The following is a 23,237-nucleotide window of genomic DNA, read 5'->3' on the forward strand; positions in this document are numbered from 1 at the left end:
GGTTGTTGGTCTTCTGTTACTGGTAACAAACTGCGTGCTCTTAAGAGTAGTGTGTCCCTGTTGCCTTCCAACTACCACTGTAACCAGCGGTGGAAAAAGGCTCTAGCCGCTATTGGCCATACACACTTAACTCATGGACACTTAATGGAGCGCCACCCTGCTCCTTATTGTTCAAACTGCATTGTCCCTCTTACGGTCATGCATAACCTTAATGAATTTCCTAACTTCCAGGACATGCGTGTCTTGCTTCCCAACCGTCCCTCGCGGTCACTTGTCCTTCGATAGAATTCTTGGTGAATCGGATACCTTTGATTTCGTTAGCCTTATGCATTTTTGTACTCGTATTGGCATCCTTATTGATATGTAGCGCCCTATGATTATCCCGCACATTTGATGGTGCTACATAGCCTTCCCGGCTTTGTGTCTTCTTTTGATAATTACTTCCTGTGAAGTAGTCTTCAATCCATTTCATGCACACAAGCTCATCTAGGATCCCAAACCCTTGCTCCTTATCGAATTGTCTTTCGATGTCATAAAATACAGCAACCTGTCCTCTTGCAAAAAAAAACGTCGCTTTTCACTCGAATGCGTCACATAAGGCCAAACATTTGTCATACTAGAAAATGAAAGTGGCTCACGGAAGTGATGTACTGTCACATTTTCTGTTTTGGGTGCTCTGGTAGGTTAGGAGAGGACACTTTATATTGACCGTTATCTTGACATTGGAAAACCTTAGCAGGACGGGCTGAATACAGAACACTTAGCTGCGTCCTTAGTCAATATGGTGACCGGAGGGAGCCAGGAACTTGACTCTTGCCCAGTTAGTTCTCTCGCTTCACTTCGCTTCACTTCTGTTTTATCACCATCTATTTAGTGTGACTCATTTCTTATCCCACATTTTTTGACTGCATGTCTTAGGTATATTACTCAGACTCTCGACACTTACGCCTTGATGGTAACTGAAGGGTCCCCAGTGACTTGCTATCATTACAGGTATATGTGGTAAGAAAAAATGAGTCTTACGATATTGAGGAATAGGGGCGTGTAGGCAGCAAGTGCTCTTGATCCTCACTACAGTCAGACTTGCCACAGTGGGGACGCGGCGGGAGCAGGTTAAACACCCGGGCTGTAACACCACCGCCAGGCCAGGGTGACGGGGCAGGCCACTGCACATCTACGCCCTCAGTCTCGTGGACACATTTCATTATGCTCTATACAAATATTAGCCATCTATAATACACTATAAGATAGCAAAAGCACCATGAGAAACTCAGTGTAGTCCTGCTTGGCCTTTTGCTCGCTTGGACGCCATATATCCCATAATTGGTGAAATATTCACACACTCACCAAGACGACAACAGCAGCTCGGTAGGGAAGGGGGTTATACATAGGGGTTATACATATACATATACACATACACACAGCAATCGCTGGAAACGTGGTCGTACCAACAGTAGAGAGAGAAAAAACGATCGCCGGAAACGTGGTCGCATCAACACAAAAAACGATCGCTGGAAAGTGGTTGTATCAAAACAAAGGAAGAAAACAGGGGGGTAGGCGGACGAGTCAACACAAGTCATTCTCTAACTACAAGGACCGTGTTTGTTGTTGCTACGAGACCTCGCCAACTCTTGGCTCTGGGAGTGAGTGCAGGAAGGTAATCACCACCACACTGCGCATTGTTAAGAAAAATGAAACTGTTAACTCAAGTCAGCAGTTTTATTCAGGGTGTTGTGTTCAGCTCTGCCAGGTGACGCCAACCCTGGGGAGTGCCTCTAGTGCTCAGGTGAGGGCCTCTAAGGATTAGGTGCCTCTGGTGCTCAGGTGAGTGCCTCTGGTGCTCAGGTGAGTGCTTCTGGTGCTCAGGTGAGTGCTTCTGGTGCTCAGGTGAGTACATCTGGTGCTCAGGTGAGGGCTTCTGATACTCAGATGAGTGCCTCTGATACTCAGATGAAGTGCCTCTGGTACTCAGATGCCTCTGATACTCAGATGAGTGCCTCTCATGCTCAGGTGAGTACTGTGGGGGATTTGACCTGTGAGATTTATATTTATTTAGTTTATATTAATTTATATATTAACTTATATTTGACGTTAATTTATATTTTTCGATAGTAAACTATAATATTTCAAGTGGACTGTATGATTTAAAATGCTCACACATAGCTTCCCTTACACATTCTGAGGGGTTTACGATTTATATATACACATCACAACTCATGCTGGTATAAATCACACCCAAAATAGGGTTTGTACCATTAATTAATGGTGCCAGGTTGTTCAATGTAGTACAACTAGACTATGGTAATAAATGGGACTAGGATGAACAATAATTAGTTCAACAATGGTAATATGGGACTAGTGTAATGTATATTAAATTGTGATTACATTTTATATTAAATAATTCTCTATTCAAGAGAAATGATACAATATAAATCATATATACATAAGTTCTACAAGGCAATTATTAGCCTCTAAATAACTTCTAGTATTATTTAGAAGTATTAATTCTGTTATTATAGTCACCTTTCGCGAAATTTAACACCACAAATTTAGTGTAAATAAACTCGCGAAAGCGTAATTTAACTGGTTTTAATTTAAGCGTTGTCACTCCGCAGATATAAACGCCGCGGAATTCGAGGGTGTGATCCATGAGGCTGTTGAGGGGGTCGTGAGTTTCTGAAGGATCAACGCTGCCGATCTTATGAGTGGCTAAGGTATGTGTTTATATTGTTCTACTAATTTATTGCACTATTTTTTTTTAATTTAGTAGAGCAGTGTAGTATTTCTGGTTCGTTAAGGAACACTAATCTGGGGAATTGACTTGTGAGAATTTTATTTAGTTTATATTAATTTATATAGTGATTTATATTTACGGTAATTTATATTTTTATATAGCAAATTGTATTGTTTAAAATGGATTGTATGATTTAAAATTCTCACAAATCACTTTCCTTACACATTCTGGGTGGTTTTTGGTTTATTTATGTAGTCGTTAATATAAATTATTGATTAGTATACATTCACTACAATATTAGACTACAGATATTATTAACTAAAATTGGGGGAGGCCTTATCTTTATATAGTAAGCCTGGTCCACCAGTGATGAACATGATCACACCAAATAATCCTGGTTGATGTTGTTGTTGTTAAAGATTCGCTTCTTGGAACAAAGTTCCAAGTAGCATGGGCTATGGTGAGCCCGCAGGATGTATTTAATCCTGGTGGTTGAGGCTGGCATCAGCATTTGTACTGGTGTATTGGGCAACTAGTCTTAATTCTTCTTCCAATTCTTCTTCTAGGGCATCTCCCTAGAGATCAGGGGGGTGTCCTAGAGATCAGGGGGGTGTCCTAGAGATCAGGGGGGTGTCCTAGAGATCAGGGGGGGGCCTAGAGATCAGGGGGGTGTCCTAGATATCAGGGGGGGTGCCCTAGAGATCAGGGGGGTGTCCTAGAGATCAGGGGGGATCCCTAGAGATCAGGGGGGTGTCCTAGAGATCAGGGGGTGTGTCCTAGAGATCAGGGGGTGCCCTAGAGATCAGGGGGGTGTCCTAGAGATCAGGGGGTGTCCTAGAGATCAGGGGGGTGCCCTAGAGATCAGGGGGGTGTCCTAGAGATCAGGGGGATCCCTAGAGATCAGGGGGGTGCCCTAGAGATCAGGGGGTGTGTCCTAGAGATCAGGGGGTGCCCTAGATATCAGGGGGGTGTCCTAGAGATCAGGGGGTGTCCTAGAGATCAGGGGGGGTGCCCTAGAGATCAGGGGGTGTCTTAGAGATCAGGGGGATCCCTAGAGATCTGGGGGGTGTCCTAGAGATCAGGGGGGGTGTCCTAGAGATCAGGGGGGGTGCCCTAGAGATCAGGGGGGTGTCCTAGAGATCAGGGGGGTGCCCTAGAGATCAGGGGGGTGTCCTAGAGATCAGGGGGATCCCTAGAGATCAAGGGGGTGTCCCTAGAGATCGGGGGGTTGCCCTAGAGATCAGGGATGTGTTCTAGAGATCAGGGGGGGTGCCCTAGAGATCAGGGGGGTGTCCTAGAGATCAGGGGGTGCCCTAGAGATCAGGGGAGTGTCCTAGAGATCAGGGGGTGCCCTAGAGATCAGGGGGTGTTCTAGAGATCAGGGAGGGTGCCCTAGAGATCAGGGGGGTGTCCTAGAGATCAAAGGGGGTCCCTAGAGATCAAGGGGGTGTCCCTAGAGATCAAGGGGGTGTCCCTAGAGATCAGGGGGTTGCCCTAGAGATCAGGGAGGTGCCCTAGAGATCAGGGGAGTGTCCTAGAGATCAGGGGGGTATCCTAGAGATCAGGGGGTGTCCTAGAGATCAGGGGGGGTGCCCTAGAGATCAGGGGGGTGTCCTAGAGATCAAGGGGGATCCCTAGAGATCAGGGGGGTGCCCTAGAGATCAGGGGGGGTGTCCTAGAGATCAGGGAGGTGCCCTAGAGATCAGGGGGTGCCCTAGAGATCAGGGAGGTGCCCTAGAGATCAGGGGGGTGTCCTAGAGATCAGGGGGGTGCCCTAGAGATCAGGGGGGTGCCCTAGAGATCAGGGGGGTGTCCTAGAGATCAGGGGGGTGTCCTAGAGATCAGGAGGGTGCCCTAGAGATCAGGGAGGGTGTCCTAGAGATCAGGGAGGGTGTCCTAGAGATCAGGGGGGTGCCCTAGAGATCAAGGGGGTGTCCCTAGTGATCAGGGGGTGCCCTAGAGATCAGGGGGGTGTCCCTAGAGATCAGGGGGGTGTCCTAGAGATCAGGGGGTGCCCTAGAGATCAGGGGGTGTCCTAGAGATCAGGGGGTGCCCTAGAGATCAGGGAGGGTGCCCTAGAGATCAGGGAGGGTGCCCTAGAGATCAGGGGGTGCCCTAGAGATCAGGGGGTGCCCTAGAGATCAGGGGGGTGCCCTAGAGATCAGGGGGTGCCCTAGAGATCAGGGGGGTGCCCTAGAGATCAGGGAGGGTGTCCTAGAGATCAGGGGGGTGTCCCTAGAGATCAGGGGGTGCCCTAGAGATCAGGGAGGGTGTCCTAGAGATCAGGGGGTGTCCCTAGAGATCAGGGGGTGTCCCTAGAGATCAGGGGGGTGTCCCTAGAGATCAGGGGGTGCCCTAGAGATCAGGGGGTGTCCCTAGAGATCAGGGAGGTGCCCTTGAGTATCAGAGGGAGAACTTAGGGATCAGGGGTCGTGCTCAATGGATCGGGCAACTCATCCTCTTGAATTGTTAGTACTTTTTTGTAACTATTTGGTCGAAATTATCAATACGTATAACATGATGGACCAGCAGATATTGTACTATTAATTTTATAGAGTCCTTATAAAATAAAGTTGAAACCCAAACTTAAGTATTCTTAGGCTTAGGATACCACATTCAAGTACCATATTAGGCCTAAGATAGCGTATATTAGGCTTAGGACTGCTAGAGGGGGGGGGTTAGGTTAGAAAGTAGCAACATGTAGTGATGCGTGTAAAGAGAAGGATATTTGGATGGATTAGTGTATTAGTGTTTGCTGTTATTGCATTGTTGGAACTGTGGTTGGTGACTTATATTCGTAATCAAGCAGTGGCAGGTACTTTGTCACTTTGCTGCTTGTAGATAGCCTCTGGTGAGCAGTTCTGTCGACTTTGCTAAATTCCATGATTTTTTTGGACTCGGTCAAATTTTCGTAGTTTGTGGACATGGACGAATTTCCTCGTTTTTGGACTTAGTCAAGTTCCTGGTGAGGGGACTTAGACTTTTGAGAGGAAATTCAGACTCTGTCACATTACCAGACTTTGTAACTGTAACGTTTGGAAGACCCAAAATTGACTCTGTTTTTGGTCAAGTCATTGTGGACTTGTACCTTCGTAGAGAAATTGACTTTGTCACTTTTCCAGTCATTGTGAATTTGTGAAGAGTCTAGACTTTGCCATTTGTTGGTCCAGTTGGGACTTAGGTTTTCTGGGGGCAAGTTTAGACTGTCATTTGTCAGTCCTGTGGGAACTTAGGTTTTCTGGGGGCAAGTTTAGACTGTCATTTGTCAGTCCTGTGGGAACTTAGGTTTTCTAAAGGCAGGAGAGAGGACTTTTGACTGGATATTGGTGTCCAAACTGAGGCTCTACCCCTCTCTGGTGTTGTGTATCCCTACCCTGGTAGATTGGTTGACCAGTCCAGCAACGAGGAGGCCTGGTCGACGACCGGGCCGCGGGGACGCTAAGCGCCGAAATCACCTCAAGGTAATCTCAAGGAAACCCTCCATGTTTATAACTCTATAGCCAGTCTTAAATTGACTAGTGTATCTACCTGTGTTGTTAGGCGATTGTGGCTTAGTGAGACTAGCTGCTTGACTTGTGCTTTTGTTAATTCGTCACTAGTTGTGGATATGTGTTGTGTATAGAGAGGTGTTATGTATATATTTCGCAACAGTATTGGTTGGATTATTAGGTTGGATTATACCTAGACTCAGTTTACCCCAGATTGATGATTTCTGGAAGGTTCTATGTTTCTAGTGATGATTTGGGGTGTCGTTGGGGTGGGGGGGGGGCTTTTTGCAGTAATATTCCTGTGCGGGCCCTAAGCCTCTGGCTGGCCCACTGTGCGGGCCCTAAGCCTCTGGCTGGCTCACTGCGCGGGCCCTAAGCCTCTGGCTGGCCCACTGTGCGGGCCCTAAGCCTCTGGCTGGCCCACTAAGTGTTGCTTGTTTCTGTTTTACTTGGGCGGAGTGTGAGTATTTATGACTCGTATAGTCGCTTCAGTAAGATTTTGCCATATGTGTTTAACCTCTTGTGCTCTGTTGATTCCAAGTTGAAATCTTAATGGATTTGTAACGGTGCACTGTGTTAGATAATGTTCCAGTGGTCTGTCGGGCATTTCTCCACAGTGCTGACATTTCCTCTCATCTTCCGGAACCTGTAAGCCTATTTCCCATGCACATGGGTATCCCAGCCTGATGCGATGGAGGTGTACTTCTGTTGTCCTACTTCTCCCTTTCATTATGTGGTGTTTCTTGGCACTTATTTCTGTTTTGTGTGTTTATAATATTTGTATAGTTGAACATCTGTCTCATTCCCTGTCCTGTCTATCCCGCTCCTATTTTCTCTCTCATCCCCTTTCCATTACTCTTATTTCTTTTTCTTCCATTTGATATCTTCTAATTATCTCTCATTTCATCCCATCCCTTATTTCCTCTCTTGATTGATTGATAAAGATTAAGCCACTCAAAAGGTGGCACGGGCATGAATAACCCGTAATTTCTGTTGTTGTTGTTTATAGATTCAGCTACTCGGAACAAGTTCCAAGTAGCACGGGCTATGGTGAGCCCGTAACTTACCTGGCACAGGAGCGGGACAAGTAGCACAGGCTATGGTGAGCCCGTAGTGGACTTACCTGGCACAAGAACGGTGCGCCATGGTAATTCCTCTCTCCCACTCGCTTTATACTACCTCGACTCTCTCCTCTCCGGGCCTGCGTCGACCCACTAGACAAAGGCGGGATTTCCGTGGCGTAGATTCCAGGTGCTCTGAACATTGAAAAATATTCCAACGCCGGGCAAACTTTGCCAGCCAAATTGTTTTGGCTGCCAATTTCGCTCCCATTACCGAGTTACGTCTTAATTAGCGTTCGTCCCCCCGTCAACTGCTGCTGTTTTGAGGGTCCAGAGTTGCTGTGGGTTCCTAAGTGGGCGTGTTATTGGTGTTATCTTGACGGCGATGCCTTTACGGGGTGGTGGGGGGAGGTTATCTTGAGATGATTTCGGGGCTTAGCGTCCCCGCGGCCCGGTCCTCGACCAGGCCTCCTTTTTTGTTACACTCCCCCGCCCTCCCCCCAGGAAGCAGGCCGTAGCAGCTGTCTAACTCCCAGGTACCTATTTACTGTTAGGTGAACAGGGGCATCAGGGTGAAAGAAACTGCCCGTTTGTTTCCGCCTCCGCCGAGGGATCGAACCCGGAACCTTAGGACTACGAATTCCGAGCGCTGTCCACTCAGCCGTCATGACCTAGGCACTAGGAGTCTAACCACTAGCCCCACAAGTTATAGACGCTCTAGCCACTATGCTATGAACAGACTTAATAAGGAGAGATATCAGAAGCCACTAATCGCTGCCCAGATGGAAGTCTAGACTTTGGTGTTGACCAGACCACACACTAGAAGGTGAAGGGACGACGACGTTTCGGTCCGTCCTGGACCATTCTCAAGTCGATTGTGATGAGGAATGTTTTAGATTTAGCTACTCAGAACGAAGTGTCCATGTAGCACGGGCTATGGTGAGCCCGTGTGATGAGGAAGTAGAGACAGGCAATAAATAGGCAAGAGAGAGCTGAGGAGCAAAGTAAGGTGTAGTAGAGGGGATAGTGATAATAATAAGAGCTGCAGAGGGCCTACTTTAGCCACGTTATTGTGACTTATCGCCTGCTTTAGACTTTGGTCTACAGCCATGACCAATCGGATTTCCGTTATCAACTTAATTCGTTGGTTCCTTCAATTAAATTCACAAGTGAGAATGAGGAGAATGGCGATCTGCTGTTTCTTGACATTATAAGAGTCAGTTGTTTTAAATTTAGTGATTACACGAAGCCTTCTAATGTATGTTCACTTCTAGTCTAACCTTCATTTTAAAGTTAACGTGAGGTGTTCCTTGTAATGCTTCTCAGAGCCATCTCAGTTTGCAAGGTAGAATTTGATTGATGATTGATGAAAATTAAGCCACCCAAAAGGTGGCACGGGCATGAATAGCCTGTAAGTGGTGGCCCTTTTGAGCCATTACCAGTATCAAGAGCTGATACTGGAGATCTGTGGAGGTGCGACTGCACCCTGCGTGACGGGAGATGTCTCCCGTGAGGTAGAATTTATTGATATGGATAAAATATATGAAACTGAGGTGAGCTGCAATACCCCAAAACAGTCCTGGATTTAGCTTTAGGACAAGCCAAGCAGACTTTCTGCAATTGTACTCCCAAGACTAAACTTTACCTTAGAAATGCACTTGTGCTTCCTTGCTCAAAAGGACTTGGTAAACTTTTCCCTTTTTTAAGACTTTTAATATTAAGTTGGTGTTCCAAAATAATAAAAATAAGTCCATTTTAATCAAGAATTCGCCAGTGTCTGCAGCAGTGTGTGTGTGTGTACTCAATCCCTTGCAAACACTTGAGTTCATGTACATCAGCCAGACTGGCAATCAATTAGAATCGCACGCTCCTCAACATCATTATTCAACTCGAACTGCACATTATATTTACGTCAGCCTTTGCAACCAGTTCATTAACTGGAGTGACTCAAATAGTATTGCTCATTGCAGTGAATTTATTGAACAAAATTTTACTGAATCTGCCTTAATCACTCCCCCAATGCCCTTAACATTGCCTCTAGCTTGTATAAACTGGATTCTTTTTGGGGGTTTGAATATTGCATAAATGTTCAAAGAAAATATCTGGTTTACACTCTTGGTACACTATCATGTTTTTGGTCTGTGTAATTTCCAGCCCGGTAGTCTATTGGCTTTGGCTGTGTTAGGTTATGTAAATATTACTGTCCAGCATACTTGTGGCTAGTGCTGTTAGGCAAATTAGCTACTCTACGGGGGAAATGTTCTTCTATCCTTACTAACATAGGTTAAGCCCGTTGTCGTCGGGATGGGGCTTGGTGAGCGGGGTGACCTCTCCATGGGACGCTCCTCCTCTGTCCTTTTACAGCCTTATGCTCCTGCTGCTGTCTTCACTGATTGTGCTGGTTGCTATTCCTTATGCCTCATTTTTCTTCCCAACTCTTCTCCTTTCTCTTCGTCTCTCCCGCTGACCTTCTGCCGTTCTTGATTATTCTTTAGGACATCTTCTGTTTTGACGCCCGGGTGTTTGGGGAGGCACACACTCTCTCACCCGTGGAACTGTGCTACACGACGACTTGAGAATCGTCGTGTACCACAATCGACTTGAAAATGGTCCAGGACGGACCGAAACGTCGTCGTCCCTTCACCTTCTAGTGTGTGGTCTGGTCAACATACTTCAGCCACGTTATTGTGACTCATCGCCTGCCTGTGGTACACAACGTTGTGATGTTGTTGTTTTAGATTTAGCTACTCAGAACGAAATGTCCATGTAGCACGGGCTATGGTGATCCCGTAATTGAGTTCGGTTATTCGCGATAACCTTGTTACTCTCTGATATTTGGGTCAAAGTTTTAAATGGAGGTGGGGTTTCCTCCTTTTTCCTGTTTCTTTTTCGCCTCTGTTTAGTCGTGTTTTAATAACATTATCTTGGTGGCGGATGTAGGTGCAGAATGTTTACTAGTGAGTTCCATTCTTTAACGGATTTTCTAATCATTGTAGTCGCTGTGGATTTTACATCTAATGCAGCTGTTGTCGTTGGATTAATGTTGAGTTTGATGCGCAGGGCTTCAGTAGCTTCACATTCCAGTAAGTAGTGCAATAGTGGCGCCTCTGCTTCTGTTCCACAGATATGACACTCTTTAACTATTGGGTTTATTATCTCCCAGCAGCACTTGTAACCAAGTCTGAGTCTGTGTATGAGTCTTCCCTACTGCAATGCCTCTGGATAAATTTTTATCAGGCTTGAAAGAGTAGTACCCAGTGGCTTGTTCGTACCATATCGCAGTGGATCTTCCTGCCGCTACTTTGGCTCTGTGGCGACTTTTGATAGTTGGGAGTATTTTCTTCTTGATATGCTCCTTAATCTGTGAAAAACTTGGAGGTATTTGAACCTGTACAACAGGTAGAACAGTGGCAGTTTTTGCTAGTGAGTCTGCTTTTTCATTACCATCTATACCAGTGTGACTTGGTATCCAATTTAGAGTGATTGACAGCCCTAGATTATGGGCTTCTTTTCCTATATGTTGGATTTCTGTGAGGAGTTGTATATTATCTCTGTGTTGACTGGATAACAATGCCTGGAGCGAAGATTTAGAGTCAGTATGAATGATGACATCATGCAAATTATTCTCAATTCCCCTCACTCACAACGTTGTGAGTGAGGGGACGCTTTATTATCAATCCTCGCCCTCGTTGCTGAACCCGATCTCGACGGACTGATGGTTCTTAAGGCGGCAATTGCGGGGCGTATACTCACGATGCATCCCTGGGGAGCCCTTCATCTTGTTGCGTGTCCTGTCCTCTAATTGTGGCTCCATACCTTGAGGTGGTTACCTTGAGGTGCTTCCGGGGCTTAGCGTCCCCGCGGCCCGGTCGTCGACCATGGTGGGTATGGGGGCGTATTCGTGAATGAAATTATTACCTTCTCGTTTCTATGCCGCTGAATGATCCTCTTATAACTTCCTAGGCCCGTGGGGTGGGCAGCCAGGCCCCCGAGTCAGACTGTGTTGGAAGACCGGGATCTGTAGCCCCCGCTACATTGAGCCCAGACCCAGCTACTCCTTTGACCCCTCCCGACTACCCCTCCCCCCTCCTCTGTGATAGGATTGAGCCCCAAGCCTCCAGTGGTGACCACCCCCATCACCTGTAGTGGCTACTTCTCTCATTGTGACAACTTTGCTCTCACTGGGGGTGCTCGACGTCGACCCCCCCCCCCCCCCCCCACCACAGACGCACTTGCACGATTCCTTCCAGTGCTAATACGTTCCGCGCCTTGTTTTGTCCTGATACACGGACTAAATACTTTGGTCTCAGCCATCTGGATTCTACAGGTCCTGACGATTTCTTCCTCCATACACACCTCGTTGATTCGGCGGATGACTGTGTTATTTTTAACCCCGCCAGTTTTGGTACACGTGTCGTTGCTGCTCCTTCTTGGGATGCAGCTGCCTGTTTAGCTGCAGTGTCCAGCATTGGGGAGACCCTTGTTAGGGTCTCCAAAAATGCCCAGTTAAATGCCTGTATTGGCACTCCTCCCGCACCATGTTACGACTGGTGGTAGGGCCCAGAAAGACTGCCACGAGGATATAAAACATTGCCTTGCAGCCCAAGGCCATTCTGTGTTCCAGGTTGATACGTTCACTTGACCCCCTCATGGTCGTCATCATCAGCCTCTTTGTGTTGTGAAGATCACTTTTGATAGTAGGATCCTTTTGCCTTCTATAATTCTTGCTGGTGCCAGATGCTCTGTTCAGGAGTACATTCCCTGTCCTAAACTTTGCGAAAAATGCTGGAAATTTGGGCATTGTGCCCTCAAATGCATAAGTGCAGTGTCTCTATGCCCCTTGTGTTACTTCAACTACTTGTTGAGTGACTCGGGTCACTCTAAGATGGAGTGCTCTTCTTCACCTCAGTTGCGGTGACGTGCACCCTACCTTCTCCCGCACGTGTATACACTACAAATTTGAGGAAGTCTTCCTCAATTTGAAGCACCGCGATCATTTGTCTTTTTCTGAGGTGGGACGCCAAATCTGCCATCTCTCCTGTTTCGATAGCATATCTTATGCTCATGTGTAGCGTTCCACCTGTCCTGGACCCGGACACGCCCACCGCCTCCTCCCCTGCTCCTTTATGTTCTGAACCCAAGGGGGTCCTCCTTCTCCTGGTTCCCCATCTGGTGTTTCCCTCCTTTCCCAGTCTACCCTTTCTCTAGTGTCTTCTTTCCCGTTTCCCCCTAATCCTTCTTCCCAGCCCTCCCCCCTGTCTCTTGGCCCTCCACGCCCCCTGTCTGTCCAAGCTGTTGTCCATCATCTTCTTAGCAATCTTCTTGTTGATCGCTTCCGTTCTCCTCCTGTTGAGACCATGGAGACTGTCGCCCAGTACGTTGCTACTGGCACACCTGTCTCTTTCAGTCAAAAACTTAAGCCTTTTGACAATGTCTATTCTTCAATGGAATATTCGTGGAATTTATGCCAACTTCCATGAACTCCAACTTCTGATAACACAGTTGTCATCGCTTTGTGTTTGTCTCCAGGAGACGGTGATTGGTGCTCGTCCTGGTCACTTTCGTGGTTATTTCTTTCCGCCCCCTCCATCCCCCACCTCCTCCAGCTTTTGCTGGGTCCCATAACTCTACTGCTCTTTTGATTCATACTGATATTCCGTTCGTCCCCTACTTTTTCCGTCGCCTATCCAATGTTCTGCAGCCTGAATCTTTGTGAGTAAATGGTATACAGTCTGTTCCATTTATCTGCCCCTCAAATGTAACACTTTCTCTTCCTGATCTTAAGCACCTGTTGGACACCTTACTAGAACCTGTGCTCCTGTTGGGTGATTTTAACTGTCGGCATACCCTCTGGTGTGATGCTGTGACAAACACCCGGGGCCGCCTTCTCGAACCATTTGTCCTCTGTTCTTCTTCTTCTCTGTCTCTTCTGAATTCTGGTGAACCCACTCATGTGGACTCCTGCACTCGCACCCTCTCCTGTCTTGATCTTTCTCTCTGCTCATCATCTCTTTACTTAGACTTCACATGGCGGGTTCTTGATGATCTCCATAACAGTGACCATTTTCCCATCCGTATCATCTTTTTTTCTTTTCACTCTCCCCTCTCCTTTCCAAGGTGGCAGTTTCACAAGGCTGACTGGAATCTCTTCACCCTCCGTGCTACTCTTTCCAACCTCTCCGCTCTGCCTCGAGTCGTCCTCCTTTTTCATGAAACCGTTTTCGACGCTGCTCTCCTCTCTATTCCTCGCTCTACCTACCGGGGCACGCGGAAATGCGTTCCCTGGTGTAATGCGGACTGTGCTCGGGCTGTCCGCTGTAAGCGTGCAGCCTGGAAGAAACACCACCGCCGGCAGACGGCTGATTCTTTTATTTTGTTTTAGAAGGCGAGTGAAGGCAAGTGCGGTGGCCCATAGGGCCATCCATACAGTTAAACGTGAGAGTTGGAAATCTTATGTTCCCCCATTACGTCCGATACTCCTCTGCTGCAAATCTGGAAGAACATCTGTAAGATTGCGGGTAAGTTTGTTCCAGATATCTCGCCAGTCCTTCACCTCCGTGGTACTCTTGTGGTGGATACATTGACGTTCGTGACCGAACTGGGTTCCCACCTTTCGACTGTTAGCTCCGGTTCTCATTTTCCTCAATCCTTCCTGCCTTCGTAAGCCCATTCTTGAATCTCACCCCTTATATTTCCGCACTCATTTCTGGCTTTCCCCTATAACAATGCCTTCTCTCTCTCTCTCTCTCTCTCTCTCTCTCTCTCTCTCTCTCTCTCTCTCCGAACTTCAGTCTGCTCTGGCCCTCTGCGGTTCTACGGCAGCAGGCGTAGATGACATTATGAGATGCTTCGCCATCTCCCTCCACGCGCTTCTCAGTATTTACTGAATCTGTATAACCGTATCTGGGAGTCGTTGTCAGTCCCTGAGGACTGGCTCGATGCGGTTGTTCTCCCTATTCGGAAACCGTGGTCTCTATTGACATCCCCTAAGAACTTCTGCCCCATTGTCCTCGCGAGTTGCATCTGCAAACTCTTTGAACGTATGGTCAATGTCCGTCTGATGTGGTTCTTGGAACACTATCACCACCTCTCCTCTTCTCAGTGTGGTTTTCGCAAGTGCCGCAGCACGACTGATGTCCTGGTGAATGTGGCGGTTTATATTCGTACTACTTTTGCTGCTAAGACCTCCGTTGTTATTGTCCTTTTTGACCTGGAAAAAGTATACGGCACCACCTGGAGATTGCATATTCTGTCCCAACTTCGTTCTTTTGGCCTTCGTGGTCATCTCCCTCTCTTCCTCCGAAGCTTCCTCTCTCGTCGTTCCCTTAGAGTGAGGCTTGGTACCACTCACTCTGCCTCTTTTCGGCAATACGAAGGTGTACCCCAAGGTAGTGTTCTGAGCACTACTCTTTTCCTGGTTGCCCTCAGTGGTCTTTTTTGCTCCCTTCTGGCATCTTCTGGGTTCTCTATGACGATGATCATACCCTTTGCTGTCAAGGTGATGAATCGCCTTTCCTTCAACGGCGGCTTCAACATGCGAATGATGCCGAGTCGTCTTGGGCCATCCATCATGGCTTCAAGTTCTTTACAACTATAACTTGTGCTATGACTTTTACTTGGAAGCAGGTCGTTCTTCGTCCCCCACTGTCGCTTTACGGTCAACACCTTTTATACAAAGATTCTGCTACACTTTTGGAGCTAATCTTTGACGCTCGTTTTTCTCTGTCGCCCCATATCTCTTATCTCCGAGTTCTAAGGCCCTTAACTTACTTAAGGTCTTGTCCCAAACTTCTTGGAGTATTGATAGGCGCACGCTCCTCTCTTGACATTCTTTTCTCATTCTGTCTAAACTCGATTATGGCCCCTGATTATGGCCCCTACTTAGTCGTCTGCTTCTCCTACTCTTCGCCGTCTGGATGCTCTGCACCATACTGGGTTATACATCAGCTCTGGTGGCTTTCGTTCGACTCGTACCCTAAACCTGTATATTGAAACTGGCGTCTTGTCTCTACAGGATCGCCGTGATCGCTACTGCCTTCACTACCTTGCACGGTCCATAACACCACCCTCGCTCTCGCTTATGTCGTGCCTTGACCTTTACCTCGCCCGTGGTTCCTGTTCCCCTTCACCTACGTGTTTCTGTACGGTTGTCTCGCTTACAAAATGCTTTTTCAGTTCGTGTTACCTATATTTCCCTTGGTGTCATTCCGTCTTTGCCCCAGTAGAAGGTTCCCCTTCCTAAATGTTGTAAAACCTTGACCTACACGAGTAAAGTTTTTACCTCTCCTACAGTTCTGAACCGCCTTTTCCTTGAACACTTTTGTTCGCACTCCCGCTCCATTTCCGTCTTCACCGATGGGTCTAAGTGTGCAGGCTGTGTAGGCTACTCTGCTGTTGTTTTTCTTGACTACACCTTTATGTGTCACCTGCCTCCAGAGACTAGCATCTTCACGGGGAGAACTTTATGCTATTGTCTATGCTCTTTGTCAACTGCTTTCTCGCTGTCAGTCCTTTGTTGTTTTAGTAGACTTTCGCAGTGCTCTCATGGCTGTGGATTCCTTTAATCCAGTCCAACCTTTGGTAGTCGAAATTTAACATTGGCTGTTTCTTATCTCCAGTCGATTTAAGACAGTGGAGTTTTGCTGGATTCCCAGCCATATTGGTGTGTCCTTAAATAAGCATGCGGATGCTGCTGCTAAGGAAGTTACTCGCACCTGTTCCATCTCCCGTAAAGGTATTCATTATTCCGACTTTTACCCAGTTAATCATTCCTCCATCGTTGCCCATTGGCAGGGTTGTTGGTGTTCTGTTACTGGTAACAAACTGTGTACTCTTAAGAGTAGTGTGTCCCTGTGGCCTTCCTCCTACCACTGTAACCGGCGGTGGGAAACAGCTCTGGCTAGGTTATGTATTACCCATACACGTTTAACTCATGGGCACGTAACGAAGCACTGCCCTGCTCCTTATTGTCCAAAGTGCATTGTCCCTCTTACGGTTGTGCATATCCTTGTTTAATGTCGTGACTTCCAGGACGTGCATGTCTTGCTTCCTGAGTGTCCCTCACGGTCACTTGTCCCTCTATAGAATTCTTGGTGAATCGAATACCTTCGATATCGTCTGCCTTATGCATTTTTGTTCTCGTATTGGCGACTTTAGTGATATATAGCGCCCTATGATTATCCCGCACATTTGATGGTTTGATGACTTTGGTTTGGAATGTTTCAAATGAAATTGTTTCATACATTGAAATGTATGAGAAAATCTATGGGATTGTGAAGTGAAGCGAACCTGTGACAAAGGCATTGCCAACTCCATACTCTACCACCACTGATGGTAAAAGTCTTACAACCAGATTACTCCTGAAGCTACAGGAAGTCTGGAGGCCCCTCCTGAAGCCAGTCCAAGTATTACGTAAAACCACCGAAGCACTCGGGTGAAGGGTAAAGTGAAGGGTGAAGCAACACCGTATGCCCCAACTTCAGATACACAAAAATTGACACTAACGTGATTTTTTGTGTGTATCTGAAGTTGGGGCGTATGGTGTTGAAGGACTTCACCCTTCACCCGAGTGCTTGTAGGTCTTACGTAAAACTTCAAGTGGCTCCAGGAGGGGCTTCAAGAACTGTGATTTCAGGAGAAATCTGGTTGTAAGACTTGTACAAAGTCAGCAATGGTACTGTAGTACAGTCTGCAGCTGATAGTGCCTTGGGTACGGGTTCACAGCCCCAGTGAATTTTCTCTTTGATGTATATCATGTGAATTTATGTGTATTGTTATGATCACCATATAATAACAGTCCTTTACGGGCTCAGGAGTCATTTTGACCCACCTAGAAAGATCGCAGATGGGCAAAACAGTGATTTAAGTTAAGAATGGACAAGCCTTAAATATAATTTTGTGTAATATTTGGCTGTAAAGGGGGTAAATCGTGGTTGATTGAAAAACAAAATGGCGGGCGGTGACACATCCGGGAACTTTTAGAGTGCAACCAAACATGCTTTAGGCTCACACAACGAGAGGGGCGAGTAGCGGTGGCTCAGGTGCTCAGCCAATCGGAGCGAGGGGTGGTTTGTGGAAGTTTGGTGAAAGTTGTGTGTAGTTATTTTTTCCTTGTTGTAAGTTGCATGGCTTGATCTGCATTTTCCCTAGTTCAAATGTTCAGTTGTAATATTTTGATTTGTCATTGATGTATATGACAAGGGTTAGACCCTCATGGTATGCCACTTGCTGCATTTTCCAGTCTATGTTTAGGACACTGAAATCTTTATTTTAACCATTCTTTTTATCCTTTCTACTATTTACTCCATGCACCTGTTATTTCCTTACTAGTCTTTAATATGGTATCTTATAAAAAGCTTTAGCAAAGTACATGTGTACCACATCTACCTGAAGTCTTGTTTGAATAGTTGGTTAGCATTTCCCCAAAAAATCTGAACAAGTTTTGTTTTTAACAAAGCAATGTGTTGACCTAGCAAGATTATTGAATGTGAAATTTTTGCTGGCAGTTCATTTAAGAGATTTGATTGAATTCAAGACACATTGGGCTTTTGTCTTTCTAAGGCTTTTCCTATTTATGGTGCTTGTTACACGTAGTTATGTATATAATCCTCTTTATCAGCTTCAAACATTTGTGTGGTAATAGGATCTTGCCTTCAGTATGAATAATGTAGTGTATTCAGAATGTAGGTACCTACGAAGTATAGCAACGTTGTAATGACAAGACTGGAAATGTCCAATGTCTTGGCTTAGACAAGTCGAGATAATAACAAAGTGTTTGATCTCATTTACTTTAGTCTTTCTACTTTCATATATTCTTATACAAGCTAACCTATTATTAATCTGAATACTACACCAGAGGTGTTCCATGTCTGGCATTTAGTAAGGCACTGTTGCACAGATGTTTTGTAATCTTCAGTATTTTTAAAAAAAGTTAGTAAGTCAACACTAACAGTTATGCAATGCTCAGTAACTAAATTTAGTCAAGTTTTAGAAGTAATTAAGTGACAAATCATTAACCATATTTGGTAGTTGACAATACGATGTAATTCCCCACAATATTGCATGCACTTAGTTTAACTAATAAGTCAAATGCATTAACTAACAAGTTAAATCCATTTGACTTCACTTTAGCATGTTGCTTAGAAATTTAAAGTAAATATTTCAGACAATTTATCTTCAGATGTGTTTCATACATCAGTAAGTCATTAGATTCAATCATGCTTTAAATTACTAACTTCAGGATAAAGTATATAAAGTAGTTTCATTAAAAGATTTATTGAAAGTTATACATAGTACAGTATTTAAGTACTATATATTTCAGGTTGTGGTGGACCAATGTTCCTAGAGGCAACCACAGAAGACTTCAAAGGCCAAGACAAATCCAGAGTAAAGGACAATCACCTGTAAAAGAAAAAATAAACATTAATAGGGACACTACTTTTATTAACACAAGACTAACAATAAGCCCCAAAAATTCCTAACTCCCAATCTTTTAAGATTGGTTCAGCCAGGCTGACCCCTTCCTTATATTTTCGTTCAGAGCTTGTTCCCTGAATGAGTGAAGTACATCCACCACTTTAGTGCCATCACCACATTGTACATATGCTTTATTGTAAGCACTGTACAATGCATTGCAGGCACTAAAGTTGTAGATGTATCCACCCATTCAGCAAACAAGCCCTGTGAGAATTAACAATGAAGCCATTGTTAAGGGTCCCTACACCTAAGCACTTCTAGTCCATCTATTGGATGGGTAGTAGAGCAGGGCTCTGAAAAAGCCAGGACAGGGAACTCTGCAAGACTGCCTGGTCCCCTTCTATGAAATGGGGTAGGATCAGTACAAACTGCATCCCTGTAGGGTGTAACGGTAGGACATTGTTACACATCTATAAATGGACTAGACAAAAGAATTAATGTACGTTAATGTATATAGCTAAAACGTTCAAAATACTCACCAGCTTTGTAGATTTCCTTTTGCAAAGCAGAAGCCTTAGTTTTGATACCACTCTTCTTCATTAGAACCTGAAAAATATTTCCAAATTACCTTAAAATGTCTTAAATTAAATTTAAAACTTGTACAGTAAGTTACAAATTGAGTACAAAAACTCATTCATACAAAGCAATTAAGATATTTACATATTCTGGTAGCAGTAAAAATTTACTGTAATGCTAACCAAGCCATAATTTTAGATATGGCTACTCACAAAAACTAGAACTTTAGTCTGTACATAAATGTACTTGTTAATCAAATACATGAATTTCCAGGCTAGTGAACACTTACATTAATATCTACATTTAACCATTTCACATTATCTTCAGCCATAATGATTGTTTAACTACCAGTTATTTTACTTTAATGCAAACTTATTCAAATAAGACTTATTACCACACACCTGATTCTGTAATTCAACGAATCAACTTCCAACTGACGGATGAAGTTCTACTTCTCAAGCCATGTTCTGAAAAGCAATATATTTATTTAAACTTAAATTTAACAAGGCTGAAGCACATTTACCAGTCATTATGTGTACTTCGATCAAGTTCTGTACCATTATACTTTCAATAAAACTTTAACCGATTATTATTTCATATGAAAATCAACTTTAGAAGTTTTAAACTTTTATATAGATTCAACAATTTTTTAGGCTAACAATTAAGAACAAAGCTACTTTGAAAGTTATATCTTAATTGGTTTACTTAACACTTAATTCATGACCAACTTCTTGTAAAGACCCTTAATTAAACACTAAGAGCTAATGCCACATTAATATTCTATTTATTCTAAGCAAAATTCCTGTAAGGCACTAATTTCAAGATACCAGCCTACAACTATTTTATTTCCAGGCCCCTTCGTAACTTTAATACATAATTTGTACCTAAATATTTCAGATTTCTAGCTATAAGACTAAAATATACAAATATACTTACTTTTGCCCTCTAACTTTGGTGTACATTAAGCACCTTTCTTGTTTAAGTCAGCAACCGATTTCAACATTTCAAGTTGGATTGTTGCCAGGACCTTCCACAACCTGTCATGGGAACAGTAAATACTTTAGTTACTTGCATTGCAGTTTCATTTACTTAAAACTTAGGTTTAAGAGTTGCCATTTTAAAACTACACTTACGAACATTATCTACTTACCCCATCTTAATTATTTGAATATTTATCAACTATACACAACTTGGTGATTTGAAGCCATTATTAAAGGTTTGCAGCCTATAAAGATTTTCCAATACAACTTTGTACTATAATATTTTCCTGCATCCTCATATTGGTACTAGAATATACCATTACACTCTTGAGGAACATTATGCTTCTGGAACATTGCACGCAAACTTACAACTTTACCAGCGATTTTCGGTATTACCTACTTACATTATCAAGATTTTTGTAAGTTTATACAGTTATTCATTTACAGCCACTCACGCGTTTTGTTTCGGCCAAGGCCTTATTCCCATCTGAACCGGAATACGAACCGCCGATTTGTTTAACAACCGGGTACCAATTTTACCGTTTGGTAAACAGCTTTACAGTTTAGCTGCGACAAAATAAATCCCTCCCCCCGACCCCCCCCCCCCCCCCCGCCCCCCTCTGGAGCTAGGTTACTACACTTCCAAATTTATTCTAAATTTACTTATTTAAAGGTTTATTCAACACTAAAGATTTTGTAGGTCACGTGGTTAGAGGAAATTATTATCACAAGTTAATTCAATACCGATATTTCATTTAGGCAACATTCAGGATAGTCAATCCCTGAACTAGATTTTCGCAACTAAAAACAAACCATGCTTTTTTTTCTATCCATTTAAAAAATTACTTGGCACCAAAGTTACTCCCCAGGGTCACTTGTGGCGACTTAACACAAACCACAACCACCGCCACTAAGTACAAAAATCACCCGTTTACCTACCAGCGACTGGAAAACTACGGCGACTCTACACTCCATGTAACCACCCAGATAACCACTGTGCCATACTGGAAACACGCTCGTCTGGAGTTTCGCGAGAGCTTTGTCCTGGGTTCGTAGCCTCACCGGAGACTATTTACTGGGCGCAAATCAAACCGATATCTGTTTTACCAAATAAAATAGTTACCTTCTTAAACTATTTGGCGGGTCGTATTCCAGGGAATATTACATTCAAGGACTTTACCAAAACGCTATGCGTGCTAATGGTTATACAAGAATTAACTGTAAATAATGAAATAAACATTACCTCTAGCACGTACTGGATCGATGCATCACATCCCCGACGTAACGATCTGAAATTTGTCAAAACTAAATTACATCTGGCAATCTTTACCATTTCTAAATCCTACTTTCATAGTCTAAGTGATGCCAAGTTTCTCCACTTCCCCACGTTTTATTTAGCAATTCAGCCATTACTGCTCAAACCCCCACTCCTTAACTTATATTCTGAATGACATGCCAGCATAGCCGCTAGTCACTACTTGCCACTGTCTCCCCAAACTTAACCCCATTCATGCTAACCAATTTTTTAGGTATAGTCATGCCCTAATCAAACAACTTAATTCAGCACTCCCAATAATGTGATTATATCAATCTCATGTGGCACTATCAAAAGCTTCGCTGAAGTCAAGGTACACAAACTATCAACTGCCTCAACTATGCAAGTTTGTTAAACCATGAACGCCCAGTAGTAAAATTATGCGATTCTACTATACTTTGATAATTCCCCCCTCATCCACAGGTATAAAAACAAACCTACCCGCCAAAGCCGTACCGTTAGAACTAGATTAAAAAAAAAAAAAAAAGGGGGGGGGGGGGGGAACCTGGCAAGACACCGGCTTCCTGTCCTCGTCGAGGCCACTAGCCCTCTGAGCTTTTCTGTTTCAAACCTTCGAACGTAAACAATTTACTTTGGTCTACACAATTTCCCTTTTACATCACTAGGGATACCCGTCAATTAACTTCCATAAAAGCCAACTAAACAACCTAAAACTGTATTAGCCCAAATGACTATCACAAGAACAAATTCAACGGCCACATTTCTTACCCGTTAGTCGACCACAAGGCAGGCAGGACATCTTCCAACGCCGGTTAAACAGCTACTACTTCACTCCGCCCGCAACCTCCTCAGGTCACCTATGTTGTCCAGAAGCATATATAAAGTAGCAACTGACCATAACCCCCATATTTGGATCATCGAATAACGTGGGTAAATTAGTAGTTCTGCTGTCAAAACATAGATGGCGCAAGGACAAATGGTAATTCCATTGGACTCACCTAGTTGTGCTTGGGGGACTGAGCTTCGACTCCTTAGTCGACAGCCCCTCGGCTGTCAATCACCTGGTATGCATTCTCTGAACCTGAGGGCCACTGACACTTTACTTAGTGGCCTCGACGAGGACAGGAAGCCGGCGGCTTATCAAAAATCCTCTCCCTCACCCTATAAGAACATAAGAATTAACGTAACTGCAGAAGGCAACAGTTCCATACGAGGCAGCTCCTATTTACCGTGATAGGTTTTTCCAGCTGGATTTTATTATTTAACACAATTTAGGCATTTACGGCTTCGGCACGTTTCCTATCGCCTAATACCTCATCCTAACTCCATTCACCGAACAGTAAATAGGTATCCAGGGGCCAGATTCACGAAGCAGTTACGCCAGCACTTACGAACCTGCACATCTTTTCTCAATCTTTGGCGGCTTTGTTTACAATTATTAAACAGTTAATGAGCTCCGAAGCACCAGGAGGCTGTTTATAACAATAACAACCGTTGATTGGGAAGTTTTCATGCTTGTAAACTATTTAATAAATGTAATCAAAGCCGTCAAAGATTGAGGAAAGATGTACACGTTCGCAAGTACTTACGTATCTGCTTCGTAAATCTGGCCCCAGGAGTTTGTCAGCTTGATGTTGGGGTGCCTCCTACAAAGAGAGAGCGAGAGGGTCAGTAGTAGTAAGACCTTGAGGAGCAGGATCTGGAAAT

At 44.5% G+C, this 23,237-nt stretch overlaps 1 protein-coding gene and 1 long non-coding RNA gene across 3 annotated transcripts in view; one reads left to right on the forward strand and one right to left on the reverse strand.

Annotated features, from left to right (window-relative positions):
- Positions 1-1,507: 1,507 nt before the first annotated feature.
- Positions 1,508-18,714, forward strand: LOC123746830 (uncharacterized). The gene is made up of 3 exons (XR_006771566.2): positions 1,508-1,657; positions 2,616-2,714; positions 18,604-18,714. It is a non-coding gene; the product is annotated as an uncharacterized lncRNA (long non-coding RNA).
- LOC123746829 (3'-5' exoribonuclease 1) overlaps positions 18,542-23,237 on the reverse strand; it is a 40,554-nt gene continuing 35,858 nt past the window's right edge. The window contains exons 9-15 of one of the 2 annotated variants that reach the window (XR_011226106.1): positions 22,299-22,387; positions 21,498-21,543; positions 21,194-21,352; positions 20,211-20,311; positions 19,676-19,741; positions 19,238-19,304; positions 18,542-18,683 (exon numbers count right to left, since the gene is read on the reverse strand). The gene's annotated coding sequence lies outside the window, so the exon portion shown is untranslated. The remainder of the gene's footprint in view (positions 18,684-19,237; positions 19,305-19,675; positions 19,742-20,210; positions 20,312-21,193; positions 21,353-21,497; positions 21,544-22,298; positions 22,388-23,237) is intronic. The other variant, XR_011226105.1, reaches the window with a different exon arrangement.

The sequence above is a fragment of the Procambarus clarkii genome, chromosome 93 (assembly GCF_040958095.1).
Source record: "Procambarus clarkii isolate CNS0578487 chromosome 93, FALCON_Pclarkii_2.0, whole genome shotgun sequence".
Taxonomy (NCBI): domain Eukaryota; kingdom Metazoa; phylum Arthropoda; class Malacostraca; order Decapoda; family Cambaridae; genus Procambarus; species Procambarus clarkii.